This window comes from Anser anser (assembly GCF_964211835.1).
Source record: "Anser anser genome assembly, contig: HAP1_SCAFFOLD_73, whole genome shotgun sequence".
In the NCBI taxonomy this organism is placed as follows: domain Eukaryota; kingdom Metazoa; phylum Chordata; class Aves; order Anseriformes; family Anatidae; genus Anser; species Anser anser.
Window position 1 is genome coordinate 31,142 of NW_028154151.1, and position 17,303 is coordinate 48,444.

A 17,303-nucleotide genomic window follows, 5' to 3' on the forward strand; every position below is an offset into this window, starting at 1 on the left:
AAGTCGCCAGCAGCAGTTTCTTCCGCAGAGGTTTTCCCAGAGCCGCTTCAAAGCTTCCCTCGCGGAGCTGGGGCGTCGCAGGGGGTCATCAAAGCACGCACGTACACACACACACACACACACACACACACAGGCGTTGTTGTCCAAACAGAAAGTATTTACAACAAATTCGACAAGCGGTTTTTCTCTGCCAGCAGCAAATGCCTGAGGGCCCCTACAGCTTCACAAATCATAGCACAAAGAGCCTAAAGTTCCTCTAAAATTTAGGGAAATAATTCAAAATAGATCTGCTAGGGGAAAACGATCACTGGCGGCAGGGTACACAATACACGCGAGCCTCAGCTCTCCTCCGCAGAGTCAGTGCCCACGCCCAAGTGCGACGCTGATGGCACCCGAACATTTGCTGTAGCAGGCAGCAGAGCCAGCAGCTCAGGGGAGCAATTTTAAAAACCAGGAGGCACTTAAACCAACCCTTAATTGACCCAGTTACTGCAGGAGAGTCCCGACTACTCGCCCTGGAGTCCTACTGTCACCAGCAAAAAGCACCAACCAAAGCTTGGGGGAACTTTGGTACAGCACAAGAGAAGGGAGTGGGGGTAGCGTAGCCGTATCGCAGAGCTGCTGCTTTTCACACCATTTTATCATCCCTGATAATTGAAAGTAAGGCCGGGTGGGCTGACCCCACCACCACCACTCCTGGCAGCATGTTTGGTCCACAACGCTAGAATAATTATTCTGCTCCCTCCCGCCCCTACAGCTTCATCATCTGAAAAGATTACAGTCAAAACAATGGCATACACAAATAAAAGTCAAGAGTTGACATAGTAACTCCGGGATTTGGGTATCAACTGTCCGAGAAATCAGAACACCCAGGCTTCACAATGTGCCCAACATCGAGCTGTGCCAAGGGGGGGCGGAAGGAAGAAGCTTTCCGTTTAAGCCTTCAGAGCATCGCTCCATCACTACGTCAATTCACAGCCACCACAGCGTGCCGATGGACATCTTTCTGTGCCAAAAGAAACAAGTGCTTTGTCCTCTTGATATCAAAGGTAGCCACCTATAGTTACGGAACCATGCACAAGACCTTAACTCTGACCAGCAGGGAAACTTAGGACAACTGAGTGCAGATCCTGCCAATTTCTACCAGTTCCAACTGTGCTTTAAGTCTCATTGCAAAGCCTCAGTTAGAAAAAGGATCACCTCGGGGTATCCAACAAGAAGAAGAGTTGTTTTTTTTTTTTTTTTTTTTTTTTTTTTTTAATATACCATAGGACTATGCAGTTCAATCATCAATCATCTTGGAAAGCTCAAGGAGGAGGTCATCCTCATCCTTCCCTGGGTCCAAGTCGAGCTCGGCTTCCAGTATGCCGTCTGAGAGTTCCCAAAGTAGCGTCTCTAAATCCTCGTCTACAGATACGGGCGCGTTGCCTGTGGAACTCAGCCGGCGTGTCCTTGCTTCTTCTAGCTGGGAAGAAGCTGAAGTCGAGCTTGAGAACTCCATTGGCTCCACAGATTCTGCCTGGCTTCCAAGATGTGCTTCAGGTCTTGGCAGAGCAAGGAAGAGAACAATCAGTATATGCCATTTCTTAACGGGAAATCCCTTTTCTGCAAACCGGCTCTTAAAACCGTAGCCAACCCCTCCTGCACTTCAATCTTACCCAGGGATTGTTATTCAATTAACCCAGGGCGACATTTAGAGCCCAATATATTAGCAGGTACATTTTTCAGTTTGGGGGTTTCTCTGTGAAGCCAGAGCACCTGGAGTCTAGCAAAGATGGTTCAATTGTTGTAGCAAGAGGCACTTTGCCACCTTGCTTAATTTTCCTGTAAAAATGTTAAGAAGTCTCCATCTGCAAATATCTGTTTGCTAAGTTAGTCATTTTTCCCACGGCACACTCAGCAGAGTTTGCTCCCCACTACAGGAAGCTGATCTGCAGCCATCACTTCTCTCTGGACTTCACCTCTGCTCTCCCTGCACTCTTGTCACCTTGTATGTTTGTTCGGGTGGCATTCTTGAGGACCAAAAGGCAGAGGACACTACTCATCATTTATCACCTCACGAGGAAGTAGGAGAACTTCACCTCATCCTCATTTAGGTATTCAGACAGAGCAAGAAGTCACTGGAAAGCTGTACCGACTTGCAGCATTTAAAGAAAGTAAGTCTAATTAAGCATTCCTGCTAGCTGCTAGAAAGTCATTTCACGTGACTTATTCCTCTGATGGATTTGGGCTTTAATTATCTCAGAACCCTCCTTTTTTCCCCACGTGTGACAGAACTTATGTTTCACTGGGGATATACACCGATTGAGAAAAAGAACAAGTTGTGGTCATCACCTGTTTTGGGGATTTTCTTCAAGTCTGGTGGCTGGGACGTGCTCCAGCGTGGCTGGAACAGCCTAGAAAGCAGCAAAACAGCATTTAGGACTCATGGGTAAAAGATTCCTTACTAGCTTTTTCCTCCATGCTGCTTCTCCTCTGGCATTGCGGAGCCTTAGCCAAAATACAAAACCAAGGTGCTCCTGAAGAAAGTTAATATTCACTTGGAGGTTACTAATGATCTTGTGTCTTTTAAGAACACAGCATTAATGGACAAAATCCTCCACACCAGAGAAATCACAGAATCACAGAGGACTAAGTAAATAGTGCCATTAATCTAATAAATATGGAAGGGTACTACAAGAATTCTGTAGGCAGCTACTGGATTTAAAAGGAAACAGAAAGCCTGTAGAACTTTTGAGTTTTCCATCTTTTCTCCTAGAGGAGGGTGTAAATTTTACAAGGGATCCATTTCTGCATTAGCCCCTGTCCTTACCATAGCTGCTTTTTTGGCTGGAGGTCCCATTGTGTCAGCGTCAGAGGCAGTCCGTGGCTTCACAGCTGCTACAGCAGAGGGAAAACTGCCAGGTGCCTTACGTTTCAGTGCCTTCTTCTTGGGGGAAGCGACTTTCCCATCCCAAGGCTTCGCAAACATGTTAAAGTTGGCTAGAGTAAAAGGAAGAGAGAACTGATACAGTCTTGCTCTGCCTCATGAAAAATCCACGTTCTCTTCCTCATTTCCACGGCCCGTCTACACAGTTAACTGTATTTGGCCAGCAGAATTACACTGCCATTGCCTGGATTCTCAGCAATATCTTCCACATAGTAAACTCCGTCTACCAACAATCCATACAAAGGAACAAAGGAACTGAATAGCTACAGTAAATCATAATCCAGGACGAGGGAAACTCAGACACAGAGCGATCCCAAGTGCAAGCAATACTCTAAGACGTTGTATGAAGTCTAGTAAGATTCACAAATGTTGACAGCTTTTGTATTTAAAGTCTTGCTCCCTCTAGGAAAGGAAAAGCAGCAGGTATAGTAAGACAAGAGAGTGTATGCAACTGTTGTACCAGCTTCCTCTCCCCTGCAGTGATGTCCCACAAAATCTATTAAGTTGTTCTACAAAATCCAAATTTGTAGAGTCATATTCTAGTCTCCCATTCCTGACCTAACATCTGGCTGGCAGGAGAAGAAACGAAAGAAAGCTCAGTACTTGTTTTCTTTGTGTGTTTATTTCCTCGTGTCCCATGAGACAGAGAGAAAGGCTACAATGTGCAGTGCATGCAGCCTTTAAGCCCTCCTTATCTCCCTCACACAATCTCATTTTACAAAGTTGATATAATCTTAACAACGAGGCCTTTGATCCTCTGTCATTTTTGACAGAAACTGGCCCCCCACATTAAGACGCTGAAGCATGCTTTACAAACACATACACGTGTCAAGTTAAGCAACACATGCCAAAGAGGAAGGTGAACTTGAACTCAACGCAGGGAGGACTTCATACCATAAACAGATGGCAGAAAAAAACGGAATACCAAAATTAGACTAAAAAGCCCCTCAATGTGTTAATTTTCTAGTGGGAAATACAGAATACCATCACGTAATTAACGAAAACAGACATGGTTGCATGTTCTGGCCCTTCTTTGCCTTTGAACTTTGCAGCCTTAAACTCTTTTATCCTCTGCATTGAAGGAAAAAGCAAAGCAGATCCTGAGCAAACGGAACTTGCTCAATATGGGAAGCACCTCACCGGGGCAGGTATTAAAGCATCTTATTACCTGATAGCTTTGTGTTCCATAACGATTTCTGCCCGGCTGGGGCAGGTCCAGGTTGTGCTGGGGGAGCTGGCACATTTTCTCCACTCTGCTGCATCCGCAGAGCTTTCTCGCGCTTTATTTCTTCCAGGGTTTTAACACGCACTTCTCCTTCTGGCTTGGCTTTACCTGCCGGCTCCTTCGACTGCACTTTGCTGGGCCCGGAAAGAGTGAGCACGCTCTGCTTCTTGGGCTCACCCTCAATTTTTGCCCCTGCGCTGGGATCTTTGGTTTTACCATGCCATTCAGCCTGGGCTTTGGCTTGACATTCTCGTCTCTGAAGAGCTCTCTCACGACGGATTTCCTCCAGTGTTTTCACATGGACCTCTCCCTTTGGCTTAGCAGCCTTCCCTGTCATCATCAAGAAATGAGAAGCGCCAACATTTAAAGAGAGTCCAACAATAGTTTAAGTCTCCAAAATTTGTCACAGTACTAAGGAAAACTAAGCCTGAGTGTTCCCAATAACGCATCTTAGGACAATAGCCTAACATTCTCCTCCTCCTCTGAGCCACTTGTTGTATTTTGAAGACCAGCCCTATCCAGAGAGAGTTGCTACACAGAAATGCTAGTTTACTTGATTACTTTTTCAGACTGCATTTCAAATTCCTGCTCCTGGCAGTGGCTCTATTCTAATTGTATATGATGGTTCACAGAAGCAGCTTAAAACCTTGACAAGGCACAAGCGGAAAATAAACACACACCTAGAGCCAGATTTCTGATAGTGGCTGTCAGAAGAGCTTCAGCACTCGAGCAAGAGGAATCAGTTCTTTGTTTTCATTTGAATTCCTTTTTAGGGCTGTATGAAAACGGTCTAAGTTCACGGAAAGGAAGAAGGAGAAAGTATATTTAATAGCCAGTTGTTACCTTTCGCAGTACTAGTCCGTTGAGAAGGTAATCCTAGCCTCTCCTTCACAGACTTGGGAACTTGAACTGCAAAACAGAAAAAGACCAAATTAGGGAGGCTGCATAAACGTCAACTTTGTGTTCACATTCAAAAACAAGGCAGGAAAGGTAACTTTGAATCCCGGTGATTAAGACCTCAGCCAACATGCAAAAAGAAACATCGCAGGAAAAGGACAAACAGAAAGCCTAACTACAAAACCCGTGAATCACATCCAGATGCCTGTTTAGTAGCTGTACCTCTCTTTGGTGCTTTGTCAGCATTTCCCGGAACCTCCACCTTCTTCCCCAGCCTTTCAGCAAGGCTGCGCTTCACCGGAAGGGCGCTTACATCAGCTTCAGACAGAGAAAACAAGGAATATTTTAAGAACATTTCTTTGCAGGAAGATTTGAGAACAGTCAACCACAAGCTTCTATTTTTCAAGCATATTTTCATAAAATTGCCTTTCAGCTGCTAAATGGTTTTTTTGCCATTTCTGCAGTCAACACAGATCTCCACTGCAACGCATTTTCCTCTCATACGTCAAAAATACTCTTCAATGCAGTCATATAGAGAAGGCGGCACCTAAATAACAGCTCATAAAAAGTTCTTACCCACGGAGGCTTTCCGTTTTCCTTGTTTCTCAGCAAGATCTAGTCGAACCACAGGTTCCTCCCCTAAAACAAAAGTAAAATTTTTCTATTTCATAGAAACCAGTAGCCAATAGAAATAGTATACTGTTAGCCCATGTCCAAAAAAAACCCAGCAAGGTACTGTTTTGACAGCTAAACCACACAAACTCATATTTCAACTATAATTAACTTAGAAAAAGTATCCATAGTCTCAGTGTTTGCCTCAAATTCCAGCTGAATGTAGTCGAGAATGAATCTGAGTCTGCTTGACAGCTATACTTTGTGCAGAACAGAGCTGCATAAGCAAGCAGAATATTATTAGGTACAAATGCTGAGAAATATTCCTTTCTAAGGTGAATGTCTATGAGTAGAAGTACTTCTTCACTTCTTTCCCTTTCAAAGGAATTTGCACAACTCTAAACAATATAATTTATACACAGACTCCTATCGCACTACTGTCCACACGTGCCACTGTCAGCCTCTTTAAAGCTTCAGAAATTGCTTCTTACATAGCACTGTCCTCTAGAGCTCTTTCTTCTCGTTACTCTCCTGTTTTTCAGTTATCCCCCTATTTGCATACTGACACATTTTTTTCTTTCTCCTGCTACTGCACTTAACCTGAGCACCAAAGCTTTCCAGTACAACCAGGGACTTTCAGCATAAAAGCATGTTTTGAACAGAAGGCGGCAGCACCAGGAGGCTAACAGGGGTGAATTGCCTTCCTTCTTGCTTAACCTTCCAGTTTAGGAGTAATGAAATCAAAACAAAAGCATGAATTATTACCTTCCTCTGTAGACAGTGTCACAGTTCTCACCACTGTCCGGACATTTTCCTTTTCCGGAGCAGGAAAAATCATAGAATCGACGGGAGGAAGAGAAGATCTTGAAGGACCTTCTGCTCAGAGCAAGCAAAACATAAGGAAGTTTACCAAACAGAAAAAACTATCACGAAGAACAAAAAACTTTAATTATTCATTACTGTCAAACATACAGTGACCAGAGCATGCAAATAAGAGAGGTGACTAGTTTGCCTCTGGTTGCCCTTGGAATTCCCATCTAGAATACCAGCTGGCTGAGAATCAGGTTGCTCGATGCCCCCAGCTAAACATGGAAGTCTATCCCTCAAGCAGCTCCCAGCCACCATCACCTGCCATTCTGAAGCCAATCAAATTTCACTTCTTTGGCAAAATAGTTGGATTCACCAAAGCATAGCCAGCTACCCGGTATTACTGGAAGAGTTTTTTTTTGAAAGAAAAATCATCACACAGGATGAAGGTGAACCGGGTAAGGAAGCAGGGAATATTAACTCACCACCGTGTCTCTTAGTTTTTTCCTTCATTTTCTGCAATTTGATTTCTTCAAGTGTTTTTATTCCAAAATTCAGACCGTCCTCTGAAAACAGAAAACAGTTAATGAGACTAAGGCTTAGAGGCACTCACTGAGGACCACAGATCCTCAGGCTTCTTAGTGCTCAGGAACTTTCAGAAGTATTTAGAATAAAGCCTGTCAACACTCCTCACAAGTGAAACAACCATAGAATCAATGGCATTTTGCCCCTCCTTTCACCCTTCAGGGTAAAAACTGTAGTTTTAATTTTAATCCATTTACGTGATATTAGATCCCTCTATCGTTAGATATGGCTTTCAACAGTGGTTGCCAGGCTGCACGTGCAGCCATTTAAACTCCATGCTGTGACCCTGTTTTGTTCTCCAAAAGGAAAGAAAAGCAGTTCAACTTTCTGACCCAATGGGCACATGATGGTATCAGGGAGAAATGAGATCATGGAAATAACCGAGTCCATTCAGCACCCCTACATTCTGTTGTGTTTTTACGCCACATTGCTTTTGAGTTAATTGTCAAGTTATCCTGCCGATTTATCCTACTACAGGTGCTGGAATACCTTGTTTAGCAGTAGTAGCACTGGCTTTCCGAGTGGAAATCATCTGTAATCCATTTTGGCCTTCCTCAGCTGGTTGCTGGACGGGAGTTTTAGTTTCTTCTCCTTCCGCAGAAAGCTGGTCTGAAGGGGAAAAATCTATTCAGTTATGCATAGGCCAGATTGTTCGTGATTATGTAGCTCATGCAATGACACTTCAGTCCATGGTTCCTATAAAAAAGTTGGGTTTTTTTTGTTTTTTTTTTTTTTTTAATACAGCTACACTGACCTGATGAACTCGTAAGTAGACTACCCTAGGACAAAACATCTAGGACTCTAGATTCTCTCTGCAGCTTTAACTACTACACGACATATTACTCTTCAGACAAAAAAAAAGGAATTTCCTTCCTAGTTTCACATAGAGCTTTACACAACAGACCAGCTAAAGCCAAGAGTGGTTCTAAGCTTTCCTCCAACATTTCAGGTTCTGTCCACTGACTGCCAGACAAAGCCACCAGTGACCTGAGCGGACTGCCTGCCCTATCGCTAGTCAGACCTCAGGTCATCTGTGATTTATACATTCATTTACAGCACAAATTCCTTCCAAGAACCAAAGACTTACACAATCATTTACAGCACAAATTCCTTCCAGGAACCAAACCATGCTCACCATCATCATCTTCATCATCATCTGCAGCATTGATTACAACTGGAGGGTGTGTAGGGCTTGGGACATTTTCCGAGTTTTCCACTTTCATCACCCGCCTTAGCTATGGAGAGGGATTGGACTGGACAGAAAGTTTGTTTTGCTGCAGTGACATCTGAGCCACTTTCAAATCATCGTCCGCGGACTCAGGCGGACTTGGCAGTGTAGCTAGAGGAAGAGGAGGATCATCAGTAATATGGCAGTTTAAAACTTTGACCACAATGCACGAAGATGGTAGCTAAGGCAGATAACCTGCACAGGCAATGAATGCAGCATCTCCTTTTGCCCATCCCGCCACTGTTTACACCGTGAACAATGACTTGCCTTCAAACAACAACACATCTCCCTGCCACCCAGCAGAAGACGAAACAACAGAAAGCAAACTGCAAGGCAAATATCACACAAAGCAGAGAGAAGCTGAGCATGAAAGCAGAAAACAAATACCAGCAGTACAGCAGCAGTACACTCGGTTTAGCTGACCACCTAGGACTGCAGACCTTTTCCTGCACTCACAAATGAACGGTTACCTGATGTCTCCTACACTATTGGCACCCACTAAGTAATATGCAAAATTAATTCTTCAATACTTAAAGAAAAAGGACCTAAACTCACTCTTGCTTGGTGGTAAGAAGACGCCATCGATGTAACGTCCCTTTGCGTGATGAAAAGCACAGTTGGCTTTCTGACAGCCTACTGGCTGCTTCTCCCAGTAGCAGGGAATCTCAGCGCGCTTTTTCTGAAGACAGAAAGAAAGACAAGCTCGTGATAACATGCACCTAAGGTTTGCAAAGAGATGCACAGTTCCAGGTCACGACAGCGATAGGGCTGTCACAATACAGTGCTGAAACATCATTCCAAAGGTCAGTTTATCACGGAAGTATAGTATTTCCGGGCATATTCACAAAGTTTGCAGAAGCTGTAACCACTATGCACGTTTAGCCTTGTCATCATTCAGTTTGAGAAGACAGGCACTCTCAGACATCAGTTTAGGGTGGGTTAAACTAATACACCCAGGATTATACTAGGATTATTCAGAGGGAAAAAGAACATCTTAAATTGCCTACGTTAACTCTATCCAGAACTACTTCTCGGAGACTTCGTTCTTCTGCACCTTTAACTTTCCCCACTGCTTCCTAGCCCAGGCAGCTAGAACAGCATTATCTGAAGGACTCCGGGACACAAGAGACCTGATAGATCATTATCAAGCCTGCTCTCAGGAGGCTAGTACAGCCTGTTTATTACCCCCCTGCTCCAGCAGCTTTTAGCGGTCTAGTTAGCGGTTATTCTGCATCTGTTGAGAAAATACTGTCGGCGTCTAATAAAAGAAAATCTTGCTAAGACATACCTAAGGCATTGATTTTATTTCCCTCTCCTTCCTCCCACCCCCTCCCCTGCTAACAGAAACCAGTGTAATTCCAAAGCAAAGGACTCTGTCCTGCAAAAGCACAATCAGCACACCTACAGCACTGAAAAATGCTTTTGTTGATTTATTTTGAGAACACATCTTTAGGCACTCACATCGATTTCCATGTGTCTGAATCGGCAGACATTCCTGAAACAACGACCCTCCTGCCACAGCGTGCAGACTGTCTCGTTCCCCAGAGCAGCTTCACAGTGGCGGAAGGAACAGTTGTCTCCCTGTAACCAAAAGGAAACCAACAAGGAAAATATAGTACAGCCTCAAAAACGTCCATGCTACTGCCTCAGGTTGCTACGATTGAATTCAGAATCTATCTGGTTATCACGTTAACCAAAGACCAGTGTGCCTCCTCCTCCTACTCTACCCCTTCCTGAAAAAAATGAAAAAAAAAAAAAAACAACAACAAAAAAACAAAGCAAAGCAAAGCAAAAGAAACCCAGCCATACCTTGGTACAGGTAGAATAGAAATAGAAGTAGCAATCGTCTCCTTGTTTAGACATGCCGACAAGTTCTGATAACAAGCTCGGGTTCTCTCCACAGGGACTTCCTCTGCTCTTGGAGAGAGCTGTCTTCACCCTTGCTTGGGCTGAAAGTCTTCCACTGGCTTGTGATCAGTGAAATCTTCTTTTTAAAAGTAACCCTAAACAAAGTACCAACAAGTGAAAAATAATGAGTAACAAGCATTTTTCCAGCTTTCTTCTGTTCATCAAATTAGTCTCTTGAGGAGAGCAATGCCTTGAAATCAGCTGTTACGGGAACTAACACAATATTAAACTAAAGTTCTGTAAAGCTGCCAGGAGCTTTGTCAGCAAGTGTTCTCTTCCACGTCCTCAATAATATGCCTTGGAGCACATCCGGAAGCCTGAAAAGGGAGTCACTTCTTCAAAAACCACCTGATCATACATGCAAGGCAATGATCAACTATGGCTACGAGTAACTTCTACAGAACGCAGTATGACGCATTAAATAGCACGTTCCAGTCACTGTGGGTCTTCGAGTTCACCTACCTGGACAACCTCAGCAAAGTTATCGATCTTCAAAGACTTCCAGTTAACTTCTCCTGGAGGCCGAACCAACACTGAATCCGTGAATTAATGATAAAGGGGTAGGAAGAATTTGCCTCCTCACTTTGCCAAGGGAGCCTCTCATCCACAATTCAAACATAGGATGTGCTTTTAAACAGCTTATAACTAATGGAGGAAGCAAGTCCATCTGAACACTCTCTCAGACTGGAGACAGCCAGGGTTAGTTAGCTCTTCAAAAAATAAAAACCAAAAAAAAAAACACCACAAAACAAAACAAAAACAAAAAAACCCAGTGCATTTAGAGATGAACTCGTGATTCAAAGTGGCTGCAAAAATGAGGCTCCATCTTCCACAGCCAGAAAATTTGACTTTTTTTTTTTTTTTTTTAATTCAAAATTCAGTATGTTCCAATCTCTGGTCTTCAAGATTTCTTCACCTATTAAGAAAACACTAAAACCTTTCCCCGTCTTTATTACCTGTACAGCAAAAAACACACCAGTGCACAGAAATACACAAATGTGCATACGCATACACACATATGTGTTTAGACACACACACGAGGAGTGAGTGATAGAAAGTTAGCGAGAGCGACAGTGGAAATCAGAAGTTTTGCCTTTTTGACACAGAGAGCGCGTAAAAACTCTCTCATTTTGAGGGAACTAGAAAAAAATGGAGGATCTACCAAATATTTTGATGAGTATGCCTTCGAGGCCAATGCTTTATACCATGAGTGATCTGGGGGCCAGCACACAAATATGCATACATATGTATCACACAGTATCACGGATTTCTAGGTTGGAAGAGACCTCAAGATCATCGAGTCCAACCTCCGACCTAACACTAAGTACTCCACTAAACCATATCGCTAAGCTCTACATCTAAACGTCTTTTAAAGACCTCCAGGGATGGTGACTCCACCACCTCCCTGGGCAGCCCGTTCCAATGCTTAATAACCCTTTCGGTAAAGAAGTACTTCCTAACATCCAACCTAAAACTCCCCTGTCGCAACTTTCGCCCATTCCCCCTCGTCCTGTCACCAGGCACGTAGGAGAACAGACCAACCCCCACCTCTTTACAGCCTCCTTTAAGGTAACTGTAGAGAGCGATAAGGTCGCCCCTGAGCCTCCTCTTCTCCAGGCTGAACAAGCCCAGCTCCCTCAGCCGCTCCTCGTAAGACTTGTTCTCCAGACCCCTCACCAGCTTGGTCGCCCTTCTCTGGACTCGCTCGAGCACGTCCATGTCCTTCCTGTAGCGAGGGGCCCAAAACTGAACACAGTACTCAAGGTGCGGCCTCACCAGAGCCGAGTACAGGGGGACAATCACTTCCCTAGACCTGCTGGCCACACTGCTTCTTATACAGGCCAGGATGCTGTTGGCCTTCTTGGCCACCTGGGCACACTGCTGGCTCATATTCAGCCGACTGTCAACCAACACTCCCAGGTCCTTCTCGGCCAGGCAGCTTTCCAGCCACTCATCTCCCAGCCTGTAGCTCTGCTTGGGGTTGTTGCGCCCCAGGTGCAGGACCCGGCACTTGGCCTTGTTGATCTTCATACAGTTGACCTCAGCCCATCGCTCCAGCCTATCCAGATCAAATATGTACATGCATACAGGATAAACATATCTATACACACAAGCGTGCACAGTATATGTCGTATGGTATCCATATCGAGAACAACTCGTAGCCCTGATCAGACACGTAGAGTTGCAATCAATTAACAGCAGGAAGACAGCAGATCAAGGATACAGCAAGCTTTGAGAGGCAGGGCAATGCTCACTTTGCCAGTGGCATGGCTGCATGATACCAAGAATTTTGAATTAGTTTGATTTTTTGGAAGCAATTTGTTTTCTTTCTGCGCTGTAGCAAATACCACAGGTTTGCCATCACGTGCTGTTCCCTAATCCATATATCCATCATCATCCATTGCTGCAAGATCATGAAAGGTTAGAAAAGATGACTTAGGTCCAATTTAACAGCCAATGATTTTTCAATGACCAGAGCTGCAACAGATTTTATTTAGCCACAAGTAGGTTTTTTTTTTCTGATGTGAAGTCAGATATTTTGATTTTTTTTTAAGACACTAAATGTCATAAAACCTGCAACCAGACCAGATAAAGTTCAAATTAGAGTGATTCTGAAGCCTTTCATTAAAATGCTGCACATTTCTGTGCAAATTATTTCTGACTCTTCTGGACAAAAGCGGATGAAATAGTTCTTACAAATTAATAATAAAAGGTTGGAACCTTTTACTCACACAAACACTAGTGAATTTTCCAGGAAGTATTATTTTGGCAGGGAATTTTCCCAAATCTAAAGTAAAGAGGGGAAAAGTTGGGTTCCCGTATTAGTTGTTGGTTTTGACTGCTTGACAAAGGGAATAAAAACAGTAGTTAAGTGCAAGGTTTCCTTCTCTTCTTTAGTATTGAGAGGAATCGTCACTTCTGACCTTTAGCACCTTCAGAAACACACTTAGTGCCATGCAGATTCCTCTGCATCTACTTCTAAAAATTACTGGTGCTCCTTAGCATGGAAGTTGGACTTGAAATCTTTCCCAGACTGAGCTCTTTTGAATGCCCAAGGAGCTCATCATTTTGCTTGTTGCCTTCCATTTTCCTGAACAGACCCAGAACGCTGTTCAGGATATGAATGGATCTGGTCTAAGGAATGGGAAGAAAGCAAAAACCAAGGATACCTCACAGCCCTAAATGCCATAAAAAGCAGTCTCATTTTAAAAAAGATCTCCAAAGCTTTTTTTTTTTTTTTTTCTCCTTGTTGTGACCCTGCTTTTTAATCACCCAGCATCAGCCTTGCTGCAAAACAGTCTCCGCTGATTTACCTGCTTGTTAAAGCACCCCACAGGCTGCAAGTGTTGTGTGCTAGGTGTCAAATTATATTTAACGGTGCATAGGTAAACCATTCATCTTCCCATGGTCAAAGCACAGAAGAGCCTCCTGCTAACACAGCTCATCCTTGCTGTAACTGCTTTTAAACCTATTTGTTGGTAAGAAAAGAGCTCAGTACACCACCTTCACAGGGCAAAAATTCACATGGAAGAGCAGAAAAACCCAGAAGTGCTTCCTGAACTTCACGTTACCAACAGCACCATTGGATTTAGATCCTTGCCTGGCATCCAGGATGCATGGCCTGCAAGCACTGCTGCGATGTGGAAGTGCCAAGGCAGGTTTTTGGCCTGCCCTAAAACACTTTTTTTTTTTTTTCTTTTACAAACAATACAAAGAGTGTGCCAGGTATGCTGTAATGCCCGTGTGCCAGGTCAATAGAGGATATCCAAACAACAGAGGCGCTTCTCCTAATTTCTGGCGTGAAAACACTTTCACAGCATTCTTTTCACGAAGAAACCCCTCTCTATCTTCTCCAATGCTCCAGGACCTGCTGCAGCTGCAGCGGCTGCGCTGGTACCAGCCGCATCTTTGACAAATCTTTTCAACGGTTCTGCTTTACCTCGGCACAGTTGAGGTCACTCCTCTTCCTCTTCCAGCTGAGGAAGCAGCTTGCGGGCTCTGCCACACGGTCGGTGCAGAAGCGAAAGCTGGGAACACAGCAGTCAAACTCTCACTGCTAACGAAGCCACCAGGGCAGAGGGCTGACACAGACCCGCCAGAGGCGAACCGTACCCGCTCTCCCTCCCGGCTGCGAGGCTCGCCACAGCAGCCCCGACCCGAAGCGCTCACAATGCTTTGCTTGGTGATGTCACCGATGAGTCAGAGTCCCCAGATGAGCATCTGCCTTGCCACTCTTTAATGTTGGTGTTGTTTTTTGGTTGGTTGCTTGCTTGCTTTTGAAACTTATGTAGGTTATGGTAAACCTTCAGGTAAACCACAGATCAATGGGGAAGAAGTCCCACACGAGGGAAGGCCGTGCATTTCTTCCAGGCAATGGCGCATTCTTTAACATGCTGCATTCGACAAAGAAGCTCTCTCCATTTTGCGCAGTGGCAACAGGCACGACTGCAACACACGCACGTGTAGGCAGCACCTGCAGGTCCCAAACCGTTAACCAATTTTTAGATAGCACCAATTTTTTATGTAGTTGCTTTCCCTTCATCCATAACCCCTTTTTTCCTTTCTTTATATCGGGTGGCTCTCCTCCATTGTTCTGTCATTTTACTCCCCAGTGTCTGAGCAGGCACTGGGAATCGTTTCCAGAGGAAGGGTACTGCTGAAGCTACAACATTTACTCTCAGGGAAAAGAGAGTATGTGAAAGAATACATACTTCCTTTCTTTTTCCTGTTGTTTTTTTTTTTAAATCTCTGAAATCAACGCTGTGGCCTGGCAGCAAATAACTATGGGAGTAATGATGATTCCTCATCCTCACTGTAACGTTGTAGTTAATGTCATAAAGAAGCAATTTCCCCAGGCAGTGGCCATTTGAGATGGGAAGGGGCAGTAAGAGGAAGTTTTCCTTAGACTAGCTCTTCCCCCAGAACACCTCGCCATCCAGCAACAAATTCAATTCACCTGCTCCGCCTGATCAGTCAAACGCGCGTCCGACTCCAGCACACGTCACAGCGGTGGTTCTGACGTGGTTTGAGAATCACCTATCCGCAGAATATCTCGGGTTTGTACACTCAAATAACGCAGTCTTTTCCAAATAAGGCCCAGAGCTCACACTCCGAGTGCAGCCTAACAGCACCAGAGGGCCGGTAGGCTAAACATTCCCATCCTGGCAACAGGACTGACCCGGGCAACAGTAAGCATCCCTTCTGCACTTTCGTCGTGAACATCAACATAAGGAAACAGAGACCTCCTCGATCCAAGTTTGAAGAAACAAACACAAAGGTCACCCAAGCGGGTTGTTTTCAGCAAACTAACGGAGAAATTAAGGTGACAACCGCGTGCATCCAGAGTTAGTCAGATCCCGAAGGCAGTTCCTTTGGGAAACGCAGGAGCAGCGCGCCAGATGACGGCTACCTTACAGCGCACCCCTCAGAGGCACTGCTACGAAAGGAAGGCAGAAGGTTGGAACTCAAAATAACTCGCAAGGCGCCCGTTAAGGGGGAAGCTTTAATTTCCTGAGCAGAACCTCCCCCCTGAAGGCAGCCCAGGGACTCTTTGCTTCCCTAGGGAGACGGCAGGGACGGGGCAGGGCGGTGGGATGGAGGGACACAGGGCCAGATGGACGGCCAGACGGCCGGATGGATGGACAGACGGACGGCCAGACGGCCCAAAAGGCCTGAGCAAGGGCTGAGGAGCGGGAGGGAAGGGCAGGGCGAGGGGAAGGGGAAGGGCGGCCCTGGGCCTGACAGGGCACCTTGGGCCTAACCCCGGGCAGCAGCTCCCCATCTCACAGGGCCCACGGGGGGCTGCCTGTAACAGGAGATGCGGGCAGGTAAATTTTACAAGCACTGCATCACAAATACCCTGCAACACCTGAACTATTCACTGGGACAGCCTCCTTCCTCACCTCCTGAAAGCTCCAGCTGGCAAACCAAGGACAAAATGAAAGGCAGATGTGGAGGACCTCGTAAGATACTGTTTTGTTCCCTACGTGCCCACTGCTGGTGACACGTAATGCCTCCTGTTCCCAAACGACATCGGCACGTTACATCTTTACTACATGCTGAAAGGAACTCAGCAACTTGAACACAACTTAGAATTACCCATCCCGGCAGCAGGCTGTCCAGCTGAAGCTGCTTTAGCCAATCAAGTGTGTCACGCTGCCCCTCAAAGGTTTCTTCCTGGGAACGTCTGCTGTGACACTCCTGACGTATTACTTCTCGGAATGGCAGAACTGCGCTGGGTAGGCCCCACAGCAAGACTCGTATTTCTGTCCTTCCCTTTCAGGAAAGGATCTCCCACCTTGAATTTATTAATTTTCATGATGATGATACACAAATTGAAGTTTTGAAAAACTGAATGCTGATTAACAGATTTCTAGCACAGCCTGTGCATCAAAATTCATTTCTCTCCATTTAGGTAATCTTAGTTTCTGAGTTACAGTTACAGTCAAAATTTTTCTTCTTCGATTTTTTTCTTTTTCTTTTTTTTTTTTTTTTTTTTTGTGATCAGAAAAACGAGGGGACTGGCTGTCCCAAGTCAGCCGGGGAACTTCTCTTTGGTCGATGCATCAAGCAACTCAGCTCTCTTGGGGAAACTTAAATAGAAAAGACAGATCTCCAAACGGATAAAAAAAATAAATCAAATGATAAAAACCCAACCGACACATCTGATACCCCAGCTTATTGAACAGCACAAGGGTTTAATCTACAGGCTCTGTCCAAAGCAGCAAGAAGTGACAGATTTAATCCAAACCAGTTGCCCGCTCTCACTCTCTGATCTGGAGACGTTATTGGACAAGCATGCATAGCAGTAACACTTGTAAACACTGGGTTACTGCACCACAGCCCCAAATCCCTCACGGGCCCACTAAGATACTTTTACTGACTGATCCACAATAAACACTCCCAAAAAGATTCTCAACAAGCTAAACCCTGTTTAGAAAGAATCTGAGGAACCTGTCACTGCAGCAACAAAGGGCTGCAATTGTATGCAAAATCTCCAACACCCTCCTTAGCACCCTGCTAGCTCAAGGACTGTGTGGGGCTTCCGTGCCCTGAACGAGTCCACCCTGGCCACATAACGCAGATGTAATGGTCAAGAAAGCACATAGCGT

The 17,303-nt window shown here is 44.9% G+C and overlaps 1 pseudogene across 1 annotated transcript; it reads right to left on the reverse strand.

The window, feature by feature from the left end:
• Positions 1-439: 439 nt before the first annotated feature.
• On the reverse strand, positions 440-10,146 carry LOC310890476 (zinc finger CCCH domain-containing protein 11A-like; annotated as a pseudogene). The gene is made up of 12 exons: positions 10,093-10,146; positions 9,745-9,864; positions 8,839-8,962; positions 8,191-8,394; positions 7,545-7,664; positions 6,956-7,036; positions 6,429-6,539; positions 5,628-5,690; positions 5,274-5,369; positions 4,998-5,063; positions 4,141-4,484; positions 440-1,573 (listed from the first exon to the last, which is right to left on the reverse strand). The product of its transcript is annotated as a zinc finger CCCH domain-containing protein 11A-like (transcript).
• Positions 10,147-17,303: the final 7,157 nt, after the last annotated feature.